This window comes from Glycine soja, chromosome 13 (genome assembly GCF_004193775.1).
Source record: "Glycine soja cultivar W05 chromosome 13, ASM419377v2, whole genome shotgun sequence".
In the NCBI taxonomy this organism is placed as follows: Eukaryota; Viridiplantae; Streptophyta; class Magnoliopsida; order Fabales; family Fabaceae; genus Glycine; species Glycine soja.
Window position 1 is genome coordinate 19,544,555 of NC_041014.1, and position 6,461 is coordinate 19,551,015.

A 6,461-nucleotide genomic window follows, 5' to 3' on the forward strand; every position below is an offset into this window, starting at 1 on the left:
ATTTTGAAACGACACAATGGGCCTATATATATGTGTGTCTGACTTCAAAAAGTAAGAGAGAGATGTTCTAAGAGAACTTAATTGTCAAATTCTCTCTCAACAACTATTGGGCAAACACTTGCAAATCTATTGAGAATTTATCTAGGAACTTCAATTTGTATTATCATCTCTAAAAGAGAGAAATTCCTCTAGGATCTTCAATTTGTATCATCTACTCTAAAGGAGAGAAATCTTTCTGTTCATCTCAGAAACTTTGTTGTAATCAAGAGATTGGTTGTCTCTTGGATTGTGAGAATTGTAATCAAGAGACTGGTTGTCTTTTAGAGAATCTTGAACATAAGGGTGAGGGATCCCAAGGTGTGCTCAAAGTCTGTAAAAGATGTACAAAGATAGTGGAAAATCTCAAGTGGGTTGCTTGAGGACTGGACATAAGCATGGGAAGTGGCCGAACCAGTGTAAATCGAGTTTGCAATTCTCTCTTCCCTTATCTTAGTTATTTTATTGCAGATTATTTTGTCTTGCACAGTTAAAAAAACATTATTAAGTTAATTGTTTCTTCTTCTTTTACATTATGAGCCTATCATTTAAAAGGGGGTTGAAGGTTGTTAGTGGGAAAATTTTGTAAGACTTAATTCACCCCTCCCCCCATCTTAAGTTATTGAGGTCACTTGTCCAACAAGTGGTATCAGAACAAGATTCTTGTCTAAAGTTTAAAAATTTCAAGAATAATTATGACCTCATCTAACTTTCCATTTCCTAAGGGAAATTCTATTAATAGGCCTCTTATTTTTAATGGCGAGGGTTATCACTATTGGAAAACCCAAATGTAAATCTTTATAGAAGCCATAGATTTAAATATATGGGAAGCCATTGAAATTGGTCCATTCATTCCTACAATAATAGTGGGATATGCAACTATAGAAAAACCTAGAGAACAATGGGACGAAAATGAAAGAAGAAGGGTTCAATATAATTTAAAAGCCAAGAATATAATTACTTCTGCATTGGGCATGGATGAGTATTTTAGACTTTCAAATTGTAAAAATGTAAAAGAAATGTGGGATACACTACAAGTAACCCATGAAGGCACAATTGATGTCAAGAGATCTAGAATAAACACTCTCACACATGAATATGAACTGTTTAGAATGAATCAAAATGAGACCATACAAGATATGCAAAAGAGATTTACACATATATTTAATCATCTTGCATCATTAGGAAAAATATTTCCTAATGAAGATCTCATTAACAAAGTGTTGAGATGTTTAAGCAGGCAATGACAACCAAAGGTAACTATAATTACAGAATCAAGAGATCTTGCTAACATGACTCTTGCAACTCTTTTTGGAAAGCTTCAGGAACACGAAATGGAACTTATGAGACTAAACCAACATGAAGAAAATGACAAGAAAAAAAAAGGAATTGCACTTAAAGCCTGATCTTCTATTCAAGAAGATAGTGACAAAGAGGACTTGAATGAAATAGAAGAAGATGATGATTTCAGACTTTTTGTGAAGAGATTCAATAAATTTATGAGAAACAAAGGAAATCAAAGGAGACCAAACCTCAATCCAAAGAAGAAAGGAGAAGATTCCTCTTTAGCCCCAAAGTGCTATGAATGCGATCAATTTAGGTACTTGAGATTTGATTGTCCTATCTTTAAAAGAAGAATGGAAAAATCTAACAAGAAAAATTTCAAAGATAAGAAAGAAAAAAAAGCATACATCACTTGGGAAAATAATGACATGAATTCATCAAGTGATTCAGAAAATGAAATCATAAATCTAGGCCTCATGGCCAAAGACTATGAAAGCAGAGAAGAGGTAACGTCTTCTAACTATGACTTATTTATTTCTTTTGATGAACTCCAAGATGCATTCAATGACTTGCATAAAGAATTTGTCAAACTTGCCAAATTAGTTTCATATTCTAAGAAAACTATTTCAAGTTTAGAAAAGGAAGTTTTGATGTTAAATGTAGAGTTAGAAAATCTTAAATCTGAAGTTAAAATTTTAAAATCAGTAGATAAAAACCAATCTTCTACAAAATACTTAATACAAGAAAACAATAAAGCTTCTCATTCATGTGAATGTTGTGATAAATTCAAAGAAGAAATTGTAGATTTAAAAATTACTCTTGCCAAATTTAATCTTGGTAAAAATAATTTAGATATTATATTAGGCAAACAAAGATGTATTTTTGATAAGGCTGGATTAGGATATAATCTTGAAAATCAATAAAAGATGTATAAAAATTTCTTTGCCTCCACTCAAAAGACTAGTTCTCCCTTCTTAACATGTTTTTATTGTGGTAAGAAAGGTCATAGTGTATCAACATGTTATATTAGAAAGAATGATAGTAGGATTGGAAAAATGGTATGGGTTCCAAAAGAATCCTTAGTCAAAACTAACATTCAAGGACCCAAGAAAATCTGGGTACCAAAATCAAAATATAATTATATGAGTGATGGATTCCTTGAAGCAAAGTTGATACATTGATAGTTGTTGCTCCAAACACATGGCGGGAGATGCATCAAAGTTTCTTCATATTTCTCCCAAAAATAGTGAACATGTGACCTATGGAGACAACAACAAAGGTAAAATTGTTGGAGTTGAAAAAATAGGTACGAATTCTTCTACCTCCATATAAAATGTTTTACTTATTGATGGTCTTAAACATAGTTTATCAAGTGTTCATCAATTATGTGATAAAGGCCTTTTGGTATCATTTGATTCTCATATTTGCTTTTGATGAGACTAAATCTATTAGGCCAAGAAATGATACTTTGAATGGTATGGCATGCTCTAGTCTATTAATTCATTATAAATTGCTGAATGTTTTTCTCTTCTCTGCTTATGATTTGTTTTTTATGTTGACAAAGGGGGAGAGATAGATAAAAGATAAGATAGTAAGGGGAATTATCTATTCTCTATAGGACAACTTTTTATATATGAAATCAATAAAATCTTCAACTGTTTCATATAAGCAATCATTGCAAAATCAAGGGGAAGTAAACGACCCAAATAGATATTCTTTTTTACTCCTAACCTACAGATTGTTGTCATCGTAAAAAAGGGGAAGAATGCTAATTATGCAGGTTTCAAGTTTTGATGATATCGAAAAGAATTCGTTTGATAATGATTGTCATCATCAAAAAGGGGGAGAATGTGAATGTATGAATATAAGGTTTTGATGATGCCAAAGTAGAATCAAACAAGGCTGCTTACAAGGTTACTTCAACAAACATTCAAAGGTTAAACATTGCTTCAAGATTAATTCAAGGTCAAGCAAACAAGATCAAGAAAAAGATAAGGCCTCAAACAATCTCACTGGTTGATTGGTTTTTTCCTTAAAAAAATTGTTTCCAAGAGATCAAAGGCTCTGGTAATCGATTACAAATAAGCTTTTGAAAAGGGTTTTGAAATTTGAATTTAAAAGTTGTAATTGATTACCATTGGTGTGTAATCGATTACCAGTAACGGAACTCCTGAAATTCAATTTGAAAAGTCATGACCCTTCAAAATATAACCGTGTAATCGATTACCAGAAACCTGTAATCAATTACCAGTGAGAAAATTTCAGAAAATTTTTTTGAAAAGACACATCTCTTCAAACCATTTTGAAAAGGCATAATGGGCCTATATATATGTGTGTCTGACTTCGAAAAGTAAGAGAAAGATGTTCTAAGAGAACTTAATTGTCAAATGCTCTCTCAACAATTATTGGACAAACACTTGCAAATCTATTGAGAATTCATCTAGGAATTTCAATTTGTATTATCATCTCTAAAAGAGAAAAATTCCTCTAGGATCTTCTATTTGTATCATCTACTCTAAATGAGAGAAATCTTTCTTTTCATCTCAGAAACTCAGTTGTAATCAAGAGACTGGTTGTCTCTTAGATTGTGAGAATTTTAATCAAGAGACTGGTTGTCTTTTAGAGAATCTTGAACACAAGGGTGAAGGATCCCAAGGTGTGTTCAAAGTCTCTAAAAGATTTACAGAGATAGTGGAAAATCTCAAGTGGGTTGCTTGAGGACTGGACGTAGGCACGGGAAGTGGCCAAACCAGTGCAAATCGAGTTTGCAATTCTCTTTTCCCTTATCTCAGTTATTTTATTACAGATTATTTTGTCTTGCACAGTTAAAAGAACATTATTAAATTAATTGTTTCTTCTTCTTCTGCATTCTGAGCATATCATTTAAAAGGGGATTAAAGGTTGTTAGTGTAAAAAATTTGTAAGACTTAATTCACCCCCTCTTAAGTTATTGAGGCCACTTTTCCAACACCCATGTGTTGGTCCTATAGAATTATTATGTACCATCAACAAAACACTTGATGGTATACTCAACCTACTTCGATCCACCATCACTCCTACTCATGATGCAATATTACAACGACAAGTGAAAGATACCACGACAAGGTGATTTTTTGGGTTACTCCTTCACTGGAACAAACCTAATAAGATTTGAAATTCCTTCCGAATGTAGCATCGAAAAACTCAAGGATGTTATCAAACAAGTTGCGCCTATAGGGGTTCCCTTTATGCAATTCACGAATCACAATTAGTCAGACCATACAAAATATTCAAAAAAATTAATTAATCGAATGTCAAATAATAGAGTTGAAGACCAATGAAGACGTGCTAAAGGTGTTAACAGAATCCTACTACTGGAAGCGTTTTTTGTCCAATAGAAATTTTAACTATTTTTAACAAACCAATAATCCATTTTGTTTCATTATTTTCAATTGTTATTGATAGTATTTTTCGTTATTTGAGTGTTTTAATTTCTTTATATAATATAACTAATATATGATAACTATATATTTATTATGTTTTTTATAAAAAATATTTAAAAAAATCAAAAAGTTTGAAAGTCTTGTATAAATTAATTATTATTAAACCAAAAATATTATCAATTGTTAAAAATTAAATAATATACGTAAAAAAATTGTATTTAATAATATCATTTTCTTTAAAAATAAGTATTATTTTTTAAATATATATATATATTTTTAAAAAAAAAATAAATCAATAAAAATTATTTTTCCTAAAATATAAATCTAAAATTAAAAAAAATAGAAAAAAAAACCTTGAGAAGTTGGATTCCCCAATCACGATTTCTCAGTTTTTAAACTGGTATATATTAAAAATAAAGCCCGAGAGAAGGTGCATTAAAGTGAAAAAATGGCATTTGGCATATATGCCGTGAATTGCACGGCAAGCATCAATTCCACTCTTCTCCAATAATCCTTTCCTTATTCCCTTGGTGACTCTCACCAACCCACTTTGTCTTTTCTTTCTCCCTCGACCCTTCTCTTTCACCATATGGAGACAACTACCACTTCCGCACCCAACACTCGACGCCGCTCTTTCCGCTGCTCCTTCGTCACACGCTGCTGTCGCTGCTTCTGCTGTTTCTACTCCTTCCCTTAAACTAAACAAATGCACCTTCTTTTTTTTCAATCATCGCTGCTCAACACATGAAAGCAGAGGAACAACAGTTACAACCTTCGAAGCTTTACCTTTTAGGTTCTCGGTCAAATCCACGCCATCAATGGGGAGTGGGAAAAGCAGAGACATCTCAAGGTTGTCTACTGCTGCAAAGTTTACGAGTTTATTTTAAAATTAGGGTTTTTAACTTTGGATTTGGGGATTTTATTGTTTTTTAGAATTGTTCTATTCAAGCTTGGATTACGATTATCTTGTTAGGATGTTCAGCTTAGATTGTGGTCTTGACGTATTGTCTTGTAATATTGTTGATTGAAGAAATGGCATATATGTTTGACCAATATAAGGCCGTGTTTGGTTAACTTTCTCCATTAACACTCATAGAAGAAGAAAATAAGAAGCAAAATGAAAAGAAAATAAAAAAGCTTCTCCTGTAAGCGAAAATTAGCTTATGCATTAGTTGAAATCAGCTTTTCAGATAAGCTAAAATTAGCTTCTTTTTTTTTTCACTTTATAAAACCCGGGAGAAGATAGTAGTTGTCCTTTTGAGGAGGAGAAGATAAATTTTGCTTTATATCCATCATTGCAAGGGGGTCTTCGCAATAATCACACTGCTGTTCCAGCCACTGCTTTAGAACAAGGTAAGGTTCCAATGTACAAACCATACATTCAACAGGTGAAGAAAAGTGCATTAGCATCTGCTTTGTTGAAAAGAAAATGTAGATTAGCGACAAACGAGACTCACAATCATCTGTTGTTGTGCGATCTAACAATACTTGGATTAATTGGTAATTTGGTATTTTTTTATTCCACATTTTGTAATATGTCTCAAACATTATAACAGAATTTTGAATGATTATGCCGTATTTCCATAATAAAAATTTATTATTTGGTGTGATGGTGGTGGAAAATAGTGCAATTGTATGAGCAACTTAGAATTTATGACTTTGTCTCTAACAAATTAAAATTGTATGATTCTGTTATATATAGAAAACAAAGGGTTTATA